The following is a 13888-nucleotide window of genomic DNA, read 5'->3' on the forward strand; positions in this document are numbered from 1 at the left end:
GAAATGCCTTATACCCCCCTATATGCCACTCTGTCCCATGATATGCCTTTTAACCCCCTATATGGCAGAGTGGCATATAGGGGGTTAGAAGGCATATCATGGGACAGAGTGGCATATAGGGGTATAAGGCATTTCTGGATGCAGAGTGACATATAGGGGTTCAAAAGGCATATCTGGAGGTGGAGTGGCAAAAAGGGGGTTAAAAGGCATATCACGGGGCAGAGGGGCATATAGGAGGGTTGGGGCATGTCAGGGAGGCAGAGTGGCATATGGGGGGTATAAGGCATTTCTGGAGGCAGAGTGACATAGGGAGTAAAAGGCATTTCTGGAGGCAGAGTGGCATATAGGGGATTAAAAGGTATATCATGGGGCAGAGTGGCATATAGGAGGGTATAAAGCATATCAGGGAGGCAGAGTGGCATATAGGGGGGCATAAGGCTTTTCTGGAGGCAGAGTGCCCCATGATATGCCTTTTAACCCCCTTCATGCCACTCTGCCTCCATGAATGCCTTATACCCACTATATGCCACTCTGTCCCATGATATGCCTTTTAATCCCCTATATGGCAGAGTGGCATATGGGGGTTAGAAGGCATATCATGGGACAGAGTGGCATATAGGGGGTATAAGGCATTTCTGGAGGCAGAGTGGCATATAGGGGGTTAGAAGGCATATCAGGGGGGCAGAGTGGCAAGCCTGGGGGCAGATGTGCATAACTCGGGGGTAGGTTGTCAAATGAAAGGAAATAAAAACCAAACATGTCTCAATCATAGCTTTTATTAAATATGGAAAAAAATAGTCTACATGAATTAATAAAGAAATAAAAGTATATTTACCAGAATATCGTGAAGAATAATGTGATCAGTGTTTTGTTCCACTGAATAAAATGGAACTTTTTCATCTAAAAATGTTCGCAGTAGTAAATGTTTTGATCCCATTCTGTGTAATGTATTTCATTTATTAGGGCCTTTTAACACTTTTGCTTTCTGGCATGTTAATATAAATAATGAGATAAAAAGAATGGCACATAGTGTGACTCGGGTGTGTATAAGGGGTGCGTGTGGGTATAAGAGCTTCACCGTGAGATAAACTATATGGGGCTGGTCTCCAAATTTTTCCAGGGCTGCTTTTCAGTCCCAGTCCGGCCCTGGACACACGGCCATCAGGATTACGGAACCATTATCAGAATGTTTAAAAACAAGATACATCGAGATCGCTGGATAAGGTCAAAGTATCCGGAACTGGGTTATTTATGAGAAAGGGGTCAAACCTCTTAAACAATGAGTGCCTGCGAGAAAATGTCTAATACGGATAATGAAGCGCAGGTGAATGCCTGACCAGGTAGAGGTGACGGCAATAAAGTAATCAGTATTCTCAGCCTAATTCTCACTCGAAAACATGACTGGTGGCAAAAAAAGTTGGAGATCCTATCCATTTCCCAGAACACGTATGCAGTACTTCCATCTTAACTAAATGAGACCGATTGACATTCGCATTGGGTCAGAAGCGAGGAAGCCTTCGGGCACGGACTGGAACCATGATTAATGAAGGAAAAACCCGAATCCATCTGCAGCATGAACTATGTCAAGAAGCAATGTCCCGCTCGCTGGTTTCGTACGGTTTTAACAAGGTTACCTTTACTCTGTCTTTTAAAAACCAGTGTAGTTTCTTCAGGTTACTGTAAAAGTAAACCTCCTGAAGGCCAAGATATGTGGCAGAAGTTGGCAAAACTAGCATATTACATCACTGTTTTTAAATCATCTCTCTATTTGGGGAACTTGGGTCCAAAACAGGGACAATCCCACCACAGTCTGCAAAGATAGATACCAAAAGACCATATTCACGTGCCAGGCACAGCAAGGAACAATGATGTACCCTCAGCAAAGACATTGTTCATGTATGGTGGGCACAAGTGGATGAGCTATCAGTTGGTCATGCAGCCCCTTCTTCTGGTGGAGCCACTAAGCAAGTGCTAGAAGCCGGTTCAGCTTCTGCCTACAAAACTCGACTTAGCATAACAGGAGTTGTAATCCTCGGTATATGGAGCTCTAGGCTTTTGTCATTGCGACTAATCCCCGCTAATGTAGCATCCTGCACAGAACTAGCCTCAGATCCCCTGAATGGCACCCGCTTTCTCAGACAGGGGCTATACGTTGATCCCGTGTGCGTGACATCTTGCACTCTTCTTCGCACATGATCCACACCTTCTGGTTTTTCCACACACTCATTAAGTCTTTTCAATGAAGCACTCGGGGAGCATCCACAAAACTATTTTGTATTGCTATTCCAATAATGACAAAAATGTTACAAAAAAACGAGCCAGAATAGTAAAAAGAAAATAACTCGATGTTTTTTTTTGTGACAAGATACGTTTCCGGGATTATATAGAAAATACGTGAGCAAAATACCAAATAAACGGTTACATTGAAGCGTGAACTTGGTATACCAGAAAATACATATTTAAAAAAAGTACATGATATATAAGATTGCATCCACTGCATTGAAGAAGAATGCATATTAAAGTACTTTAAAAAACCAAACCAGGGGGGCAGGTCCACTAAAGGGGCCCAAAAGATTTCAGAGACAATACGCTCACTGAACTATACTGGTGTGTGCAAGAAAAGCTTCATAGAACACCCATAGGAGCCAGTAAGGATCCAGTCAGTGTAAACTTTGCCTGAAATCCTTGTTACTCACGAAACCCCCAGTGGCTATATGTGGAATTACAAACACACAAAAATGGATCCCAGCAATGGCCCTCAATCTTTGAATGATGAAAGCCCACAAAGTAATTGCCATTGCATTAACAGATCTAGCCTCTTTTATAGATGCTTTTGTTGCCGATGTGACACCATGAATATGGGAGTGATTTTTTTTCAAGGTTTTTTTTCTTTAGGTATATTTCTGCATTCCATGCCCCACTGTATCCGGCTCATCTGTGCGCCTTATCACTCAAAGATCTGCTTTTATTGTTTCGCGTGGGTCTCGTTCTGGAAAATTTTGTTGTAGAACATACTTTGCCGCAAGTGCGGTTTTAGTCATTGTTTCTTGATCCAAGGAGAAATTTGATTGCCTTTTGGAACCAATTAATTTTTCCTCCTAAGTGGCAAAACTTGGAAAAATAGCTTAATCAGGTTTTTTCTTTTCCTTCTTTTGGATCAAAAGCAGGAAGGATAGGTAGGAGACTTGAACCGGATGGACTTAGTTCTTCTTTTGGCCTAAATTACTATTTTACTATGTAATCCAATGTCCCTGCACTAGGGAGCCTATTTGAAACGTCGGTGGCAGGTTGAGGTTAATCGTGCATTCTGCCCACGTAATTTGCCCTCTCCTCTTCTTTTTAGAACACTATATCCCAGCATACATCTGACTTCTTCTTCCTAATTGGCTAGTCAACTTTTGCAAGAAAATAGTTAAAACCGACAGGAAGGACTGGTGAGTGCCCAAAAGTACCCCTTTTGCGTAGAGTTCCACGGACAGTAGCTTGAAATGCATTTCTAAAATAACTTTGAAGATCACCGAACAATCTAAAAAGAAAACATTTCCACAGAATGCCTAGGTTTGTGTGCCCTGTTGATTAGCGTGAAGGTTCTCCAGTGACAGGTCCACTTTAGGGAGAAGTGTGGTCACCCTCCACTGCAAACTGGCCTCCGCATGTCTGAAGGCATTGTGTGTGCTAAGGGACTGAGTCCGTAGCAGGTGAATAAAGACAAAGCAACGGCGAGTAATTATGCAAACCAAGCCACATGCCTCTCCAGTGTCTCTACAGAACTCTATAGAACATCTTCCATTAGTAGGCCATTCAATAAGGTTGAGGTTTGTGGACACTTGGATTTAGGGTGGGATCAGGCTAATGCTTCTTGTGGGGGTTGATCACTGGTGTATGTGACTCGATGCACATACTCTAGGTCAGAGGGGTCGTGGGAGGGCTGGAGAAGGGCTTTTTGGTTTCCTAGCCTTATCTGATGGTAATGTTCTTCTTTCTTATTCCCAATGAGGAAGCCATTTATATGCCATGCCGGAACAGGAAAGGATCCCGGGACCCCCAAGGACATAAGAAAGCGGGAGAGTCACCATGCTCAATGGCAGAACATGCTCCCTGCAGTGTGCTTTAAATGTGACCTCATTAGAAAGATATGTTCTGCAAACAATTAACGTTGTGGAATGCAGAGACTCACGGAAAAGCCGTATAATGGCAATGCATGCTTGGGGCATTACAGAGAATTTCTCGGGCTTTTTTCACTCAGAATGTGAAAAAATAATGTAAAAATCCATCTATTCCCCAAAGTACAAAAATGTATTAATTACAAAACACCAAACTCTTATATACTCTGGTATCGCCTATTAATAATCCTTATAGGTTATGGTTTCAGTTAAAAGTAGCAGATGTTTAATAACTAAGTCCGGTCCAAACTACCCTTGACCTTTCTGAGAATCAGAAACCCACCACAACCATTAAAAAATGAAGATACTTCAGCTACTCCGTGATGAGGAGAGGAGAACTGTATTGTTGGATGAGCTGATAGACCACAGTATAGGTCAGTTAGGACATTCGCTTTAGGGGTAGGATGACAATATTCAGCCATGGGGAGGAAGACCAGACAACTGGCCAACTATCACTGTCACAGTGGGGCTGAAGTATAAAGATAGATGCTGTTTCTAACTCATGGGTTCCCAAATTCTGAGTATAATGTTGTCTGGAGAAAGAGGAACTCAGTTCTCATTTTTGAAATTTTTTTTGACACAATACAGATACCAACACTTAGAATTCTGTCCTCACCGTTACCCTCAAAATAGTCCTAGCTTAGACCTGACGACTGCAGGTCAAATCCAGAGTTCCCAGGTATGCTCATTAAGTATTATGAAGGGCCAGCCACTGTAAGCATGTAATGTAGTAAAGGTCCAACGGGCAGCACCTTTACTAGACTCTATTCGGTGACTGCCTTCCCAAGGGTGCCACATAATTTATGGATCTGTTGAGGAGCTCAAAAATCTCCCTTGAAAAATGTAGATTATCTTTGCAGACTGTCATAGCATTTTGTCCTCATGAAATAATGTGGAGTGTCGTACCCCAGTGCTCTACAAGAAGAAGACCCGTAGGAGGGGAGAGGGCTATGGTATAGTATATCTTGTTGGTGGCCGGAGGCCAAGCTGAATGCATGCCAAACATTTTTTATCCTCCCAGGGCTGTCCCTTTACATGGGATTGTCTCATAAAATCTGAAAACCAACATTTTTTTAAGTCACTTAGTGTAGCATTCACTTTGTTTTACTACAATTCAGTGGTCATTAAGAAATGTTAATAACAGGTTCCAATCTGTCTGTCACTGAGGTAGGAAGGAAACAGGATGGGGCAGAAGGAGTTTAAATCATCCAAATTTCAAGAACAGAAGACCAGATGTATGCTTGGAAATATGATCTATGCATACATGGGGTCATTATAAATTATTTTATTCTAAAGTATATCAAGTATTAAACCTATGACAATGTCAATCACAAAGATTATATTATATCTTAAAGCTAGGGCATACACTTTGTTGTTGGGACTATCAATTCAGATAGTGGCCCCCATGTGTCACCCATGTGACCCTGAGAATCTGCTCCTTCACCTTGACACCCTGAGACTGGAGTAAGAACCCTGAGAGTTCCTGTATATGGTGATACACTATATGACCAAAAGTATATGGACACCTGACCATCACACCTATATGAGGCTGTTAGACATCCCATTCTGAAACCATGAGCATCAATATGGAGTTGCCCCCCCATTTCCCTTTAACAGCGTTCACTGTTCTCGGAAGGCTTTCCACAAGATTTTGGGTTGTCTGTGGGAATTTGGCTTCAGCCAACTGAGCATTTGTGAGGTCAGTCATCAGTCCAGAGGACGTTTCCACTGCTCCAGAGTCCAGTGGGGTTTGCTTTACACCACACCAGCCAATGCCTGACATTGTGCACAGGGATCTTTGTCTTGTGTGCAGCCGCAATGGAAACCCATTTCATGAAGCTCCTGTTGCTTGTCGTCTTCCACCTCATAATAATAGTATTTACAGTAATTTTACAAACCTATGAGTTTCCTTTTATACACCTGTTAGCAATAAGCGCGGCTGAAACACCTAAACTCAATAATTAGGAGGGGCGTCCACATACCTTTGGTCATATAGTGTAGGGAGTTACAATGAAACATGTTGTTAAAATACTTTAAATACAGTGGCACCATTTTTAAAAAATGTCTTCATAGAGAATTTTCAACGCACAATAAGCCATTTTTCTCCGGCGACATACAGTTTTACATTGCTACATTACACTTTATTTATAAAGCGCCAGCAGATACCGTAGCGCTACTACAACAGGATGAGAATGGAAATTAACAATTTAAAAAAATCTTATGGAACACATTAGTAGGACCTGCTCTTACAAACTCAATTTAATAATGTGACAAGTGACTCCTAAATGTATTGTATATGGTAAAGTTGTTTTGTGACCTTGCTTTGCACGTACTCGTGTGCACAGTGTGCAGGTTAAAGGTGCACAGTGACGCTTTGCCATAAATCTCTTGCCCGTGGTATAGGAACAATGGGATTTTAAGGACAATGAGAACATTATGAGGTAATATTTGCCCTGGGGAGAGGCACACAGGAACTGGGAGGCTTATAAGGGTGACCGGGGGGCCGCATGGGACTGAGTGCTAGTACAGCACTGGATGCAGAGTATGTGTGCCAGTGGGTACTTTGGAAGATATAAGACCACCGATGACCTCCCCGCCACTTGTGTACATACATTTTAGCTTGCCAGCTCAACACCTTATAGATAGCTGCAAACGGTCTTGAATTAGCTGGAACAATCCTGAAGCCTCAGTCCCTCTGTCATAGAAACATAGAATTTTAGTCTGCCCATTTTCAATGAGGTAAAGACTCTTCTCAATCAGTCCTTCATCTTCGATTCATGACAGCATAGACAAACAGCCCAGTGCTTATGTGATGGTAAGGTGTGAGACACGAGGGAGATGTGATGGTGAGGTGCATAACACGAGGGAGATGTGATGGTAAGGTGCATAACACGAGGGAGATGTGATGGTAAAGTGTGAGACACGAGGGAGATGTGATGGTGAGGTGCATAACACGAGGGATATGTGATGGTAAGGTGTGAGACATGAGGGAGATGTGATGGTGAGGTACATAACACGAGGGAGATGTGATGGTAAGGTGTGAGACACGAGGGAGATGTGATGGTGAGGTGGATAACACGAGGGAGATGTGATGGTAAGGTGTGAGACATGAGGGAGATGTGATGGTGAGGTGCATAACACGAGGGAGATGTCATGGTGAGGATGAACCAAGACAATTTAAATTGATAGGGGAGACATCACAGAGAGGGTTAATAAATACATACGAGGAGAGGAGTAACAGACGAATTTCAAGAGAATTGTAGGAGAATTGAAAAATAATTTCCAGTTCAGCTGTTATTCCAACTTTGCTGTTTTGGCCTCAGTTTTTTTATCCTCTCGCACGGCCCCTAAACTTCTCACCAGTTCTGTGCTTTGTAAATAGACCCTCTGGTGTCTTATGTTTTCACGTTTAAGACTAAAAACACTAAATACAAAATTCTGTGAAAGGGGATGTCATCACACCTGGAAAACTTCTAAATGATCGTGAGACAATTGGAATATTAACCCTTTAATAGTCCATCATGAAGATTCTATGTAGTGATTCGCCAAATGTGTTAACCAATTGGTATAGTACTGGTCATCCGGAAAAACCTTGGCTTGTCTTTATTATAAGAGACAATTAAGTCACCTGCTGTCAAGCAGGGATATCAAGCTTTAATACAGTAGCGGATGCTGGACTAGATAAGACTGACAACCCAGACCGTCTTCGATCCTCGAAGGATGGAGGGTGTTGCCTTCCTGCAAGGAAACCTACAATTGCTTGACCAATGGTGAATCCAAAACGGTAACTCAAAAGAATTCACGCACTACTCCCAAGTACATAACTCGGCTGCTAGGACAGATTACATCCTCACATCATCACACCTACTCCCATCCGTCTCAAAAACACACATATACCCCATCACAGTATCAAGCCATGCACCCATAGCATTGACATTGTCCACACCCCTGGGATTCCACCCCACCCCACAATGGCATTTCCCAACATATCTCTACAATGACCCAGACTTCAGATCCTCGCTCGTCTCAGCATGGGAAAATTATTTAGATGACAACATACAACACATAGATGAACCTTTACTATTCGGGAACGCCTCGAAAGCAGTCCTGAGAGGTCATATCATCCAGCATGTTGCCCACAAACGCAAACAATGGCAGGGCCAATACAACAAACTCACTCTCGGTCTAATTACAAGCCATGCACAACACGTCTTACATAATACAGAACGCAGTAAAACACAATACATCGCTGCAAAAGATTTATTAGAAACATTTCTACTGGAAAAGGCTACACGCCAGGTAGATTACACCAGAAGACTTCTTCCAATGGGGGGGGGGCAAAGTGGGCATATTATTAACCGGAATAGCAAAATCTAGAAAACCACAGCCACGCATCACAAAAAAAAACACCACATGGAGTCTCCTTTAACCCCTTAAGGACAATAGGGGTTTTTACTCGTAGTATATTGCGGGACAATGGCTCTTTTAACGTTTTTCAGTGTTACTGTTTAGATGTAATTTTCTTCTTTCTCATTTCATGCTCCCACACATATTATATATTGTTTTTTTCAGGACAAACAGGGCTTTCTTTAGATACCATTCATTTTATCATATCATCTAATTTACTATAAAAAAAATGATAAAATATGGGGATTTTTTGTTAAAAAATTACTTTTTCTCACTTTTTAAACAGAAAACTTTTACTTATCTGCAAAAACGAATGAAAAAACCTGCTAAATAGATTCTACTATTTGTCCTGAGTTTAGAAATACCCAATGTTTTTATGTTTTTTTGCTTTTTTCTACCCATTATGGGGCAATAAGTACAGGTAGCGGTTTGCTATTTCAAAACCATTTTTTCCAAATCTGGTAATTCTTCCCCCCATGTGCCATTTCGGGTATCTTTGAAGCCGGATAATGCAATTTACCCCATCAAGTCATATATTTTTAAAAACTAGACACCCCAAGGCATCTGAAATGCTGGTATTTTAACCCTTTCCATGCACTAATTTTACCACCACCCTTAGTGAAACTTTATGGTAGTAATTTTTTTTTGTATTTTTTTCACACGTGTTGTACTTCAGGTATAAATCTATCGCTCCTGGTATATGTCCGTGTCAAACAACACCCCAATATGTGTTCAGTAACATCTCCTGAGCGCAGTGATACCCCCCATGCATGGGTTTGTAGGGTTATTTGGGAAGTAAAATGCCGCCTTTGTGAGGTGTGTATTTTTTGCCATTTAGACATCTGCCCCATGTCCCAAATATTTGAACATCTTTGAACCCGGCCAATTCAATTTACCCCATCAAATCATATATTTTTTAATACTAGACACCCTATGGGCATTTGTAATGCCAATATTTTAACTCTTTCCATGCTGGAATTTTTGTAAAGATAAAGAATTTTAGGACTTGCTTATTAAAAACTTTTTTTTTTTTTTTTTTTGGTGACAGTGGGGATTTTTACATGTTACCACATTTTTGAAATATTTTTTTAAAAATTTTTGACCAATTTTTTTTTTTTTATTACTAATCACTCTCAATAGTGAGCTGGGCTCCATTGACCTTGCATGGTTGGATGCAGTACCTGCATTGAACCTGCAGGAGGAGCTCGAGAGTTCTCAAGAGGGTCTGGATAGACCCTCTGTGAACTAAGATCTATTGTTAATGCCATCCTGTGAATGACGGCAACGTCATTCACAGGATGGCACTTGTGGTTGCTCCTCGGAGCGATCACAAGGCGATCGGGGGTCGGGGGGGTTGTGTTGCTACATGCCTCGATACTGAGGCATGTCAGCAACACAGTTTATGCTTAGGAAGCGATTCCGATCGCTTCCTAAGCAGTTTTAGCCAGGCGCCGCGATCTTTGATGATCGGTGCGGCGGCGGCCATTTTTCTTCCGGGGAGGGCAGCCCTTCACTTGTGAGGCTTCCGTGGATGCTGCAAAGCCGCCGATCGCGGCTATGCAGCTATTTAACGGCAGCCCGTACATGTACGGGCATTGTCGTTAACCCGTTGCACGGCAACCCCGTACATGTCCGGGGATTGTCGTTAAGGGGTTAATGATCACCATCAACAAAACATTCCAAGATTTCTATACTTCCCTATTTGAATCCCAACCAGATGATCCCCACTTAGGGGTATCATTTCTACAACAGGCAACTAAAACGATTATATCCTCCCTACCAAACGCCAAAGCCCCCCCCTGGCACGGATGGATTGCCAGCCGAATACTTCAAAATTCTTAAAGACAACATTACCCCAACTCTACAGTTAGTCTTTACCAACATATATCTGAAACAAGAACCCACAGAAACGCTCACAGATGCAAAAACTATACTATTACTAAGGCCTAACAAGGACAGGGAACTGATCGCTTCATACAGGCCAATAACCCTCCTCAACACAGATCTTAAGATCCTAACCAAACCGATATCCACACGTCTACACTCCATCCTCCCACATATACTCACACGACTCGGATTCACAAAGTCACGTGACCCCATTATAGGAATCCGGAACGCCATAGCAGCCACAACAATTTCAGTCAACCTACAAACTCCACATCATAACAATCTGATTAACCTAGATGCTCATAGAGCTTTTCACTCCATCTCATGAGCACATATAGTTTTCTTGTTTTGTTTTTTTTTTAAAACTTTATTTAACATCCTTCATGTTAAAGAAAGTTAAACCCCCCCCCCAAAAAAACCGATGCTTTAATTTAAGTCCCGGGCAGGGGCGCCCAGCGGTTGCTCGTGAAGTTTTCAGCAACCAATCGGCGCCCCTCACTCTCCGTGTCTGCTGGCACCGTGGCAGAGCGGGAAGACAGATGTCTTCCGCTCCCACCGCAGGACTCCGGCAACAAGGTAAGTGAGGATAATGAGAAGTAGGGAGAGGGAGTAGAGAGGGGGGTAGTGAGAAGGGGCAGAGAGGGGGGGTAGTGAGAAGGGGCAGAGAGGGTGGGGATAGTGAGAAGGGGCAGAGGGGGGTGGGGTAGTGAGAAGGGGGCGCCAGAGGAGTAGTCCGCACAGGGCGCCCGAACACTTAAGGCCGGCTCTGGTTAGAATATTAAAATTCTGTTATTTTGGGGCACATTTCCTAGCATTTTTCAGGAACCTATACACCAATCCATCGACTAAAATAATCACAAACTCTGAGATCTCAGACCCAATTCCCATAAGCAGGGGTGTGAGACAGGGATGCCCCCTCTCCCCCCTACTCTTTAATATCGCCCTAGACCCCCTACTACGTCTTCGAGCAGACTTACCAACTACACAGGGCATTCGGTTAAAGTCACCGCATTTGCAGACAACTAATAGACCGATTTGGCTCCATAAGTAGGTTCAAAATCAACTATGACAAGTCCACAGCCCTCTATCTGAACAACAGATTGAAACCACACGACATTCCTCCCACATCACTATATTAACAGACCCAAAAGCCCACAAAAACTTTACAACTTGAACATTAAATAATTGGGGCGCTGCACATAAAAGAAAAAAAAAAAAATAAAATAATAGTGCAATATTGCAAAACGACACTAAGTGGAGTAGTGTAAAGAGTCAGATCCACTCACAAACGAATTGACAATATCAAGTTTTATTGCTTCATAAAATCTGGAGGACAAATAGACTAAAATTCTCGGGTATGTTGGAATAAAATTCATAATGCACTTACAGTTACAAATGGCACAGTATCGATCTCTGTGCACATAAGCCTGAAATGTCCCAAAGTCCAGAATAGTCCGATAAAAGTCTTGATTAAAAAGGTTAAAAAAGATAAGATAAAAAGCTCTTGTTCTTCTCAACGCGTTTCGCTAATAGCTTCCTCAGGAGAAGCGGTAATGTCTTCCAGATTTTATGACGCAATTAAACAGATTTCATTGAAACTTTTGATGGGCTTGATATTGTCAATTCGTTTGTGAGTGGATCTTACTCTTTACACTACTCCAATGCGCCCCAATTCTTTGTATATCGATGTTTCCACATTCTGAGGAAAAGTGTTATTTGGGAGCTGCGAACTAAGGAAAGTATTATCACTACACCCACACGTGATTGTTGAGGGGTTTTGTTTTTATTCTTAACTTAAACATTAAACCCACATTAGACAAGATCCTCCATTAACGAAAGTCTTAGCAACACGTCGCCTTATCTTTCATGGGAAGGGCAGCTATCTTCAAAATGATAAGCTTCCCAAGACTACTATACCCCATACAAACACTACCCCTTCTAATAAAGACATCACACTTTTACACACTTCATTATCCCAGTTTCTCTAGAAAAACAAAAGGAACAAAATCGCACTAATCAAATTGCCGCAACCCACCCACCATGGAGGCCTAAACCTCCCAAATTTCAGGGAATATAATTTAGCAGCTTTATACAGACAGGCCATAGACTGGAAACTCACGCAACACCACAACAACCCTCGATCAGGGCTTTTGCCCACACATTTCTCTAACTACCCTGCTACATACGCCGGTGGGCTCGCTACCTAGAGAGGCAAGAGCAAGCCCCCTGCTGTAAGTACAATCCAAGCATGGCAACTAATTAGACCACAATTAAACTTATCCTTCCAACAATCGATCTTTTTACCTTTCTTGAAAAGCCCATCATTTCAAAACGGCCAAGCAGGACAACCATTCACACGATAAGGGGTTTACTGGCATAAGAAACCTTTTGAATCAAAACACAAAGACCATCCAATCCATTGAACAACTTGATTGGGAAAACCACTTAGACCACCTTCCAATACCAACTTCCCGCGTCCACCCATCAACATCTAGTCTTTTCTCCATGATCAGACACAGCACTCCATTCAGGGCCTAGACATTGGCTTTCACCACACAAGACATACCGAAAGCCCATCTAAAAATGCTTAAATCTATACCGTCCTCTTCATACGGTGAAATCTTCCATGTCTCCGCCACAAAGCTATAAAATGGGCAGACCCAATACAGATCAATGCCCCAAGGGCAAACCTCCAGCAGCCGACCTGACCCATTGTCTATGGCACTGTCGACACTCCCAGACAATATGGCAACACATTCAAAGATATGCCAACAGTGGCCTTCACCAAGCTACGCCATCCTCGGCATCACACGCCCACATCCCAGAAACGCCAAACCGCAAAGAATCCTAGCAGCAGTCACCCTAAAAACTATACTCCACCACCGGATAGAAACCACACCACCGCCTCTTTCTCCATTCCAAATTATCCCACCTCTTCCACATGCCGTGGTTAGCGGCACAACGTACAAAAGAAACTGCACCGCATCTTTCTTCCGCACCTGGCTACCGTACATTAACTCCCTCCCCATCCAAACCTGGTACATGACGGGATTACTAATTACTAAGACAAGACCCGATCCCACTGACCTGAAGAACATCAAGGTCTCCACCTTCTACGCCCATCTGATCAAAAAGTCAAGAACTCAAACATCCAGACCTGGACAGCCCCCGACCTGACATATACGATGGACTCTATTCACTAAGCGCTCGAAATTATCTTAGTACAGGTAGCGACTACCGGGTAAACCCAAGGTTTATATGTTATTTATTATTATTATGTTTACATTTAGCTCTCCTTTTGGTCTGTAGGATTCCTGGATATTACAGCACATTTTCTATAAATTGCATTATATTTTCAATAAAAAAAAAAAAACATAACACATAACAGCAGCTCCACCGGAAAAAAAGATGTCTGCCCCCTGTAGCCCTGC

Source organism: Spea bombifrons, chromosome 4 (genome assembly GCF_027358695.1).
Source record: "Spea bombifrons isolate aSpeBom1 chromosome 4, aSpeBom1.2.pri, whole genome shotgun sequence".
NCBI classification, from domain to species: Eukaryota; Metazoa; Chordata; class Amphibia; order Anura; family Pelobatidae; genus Spea; species Spea bombifrons.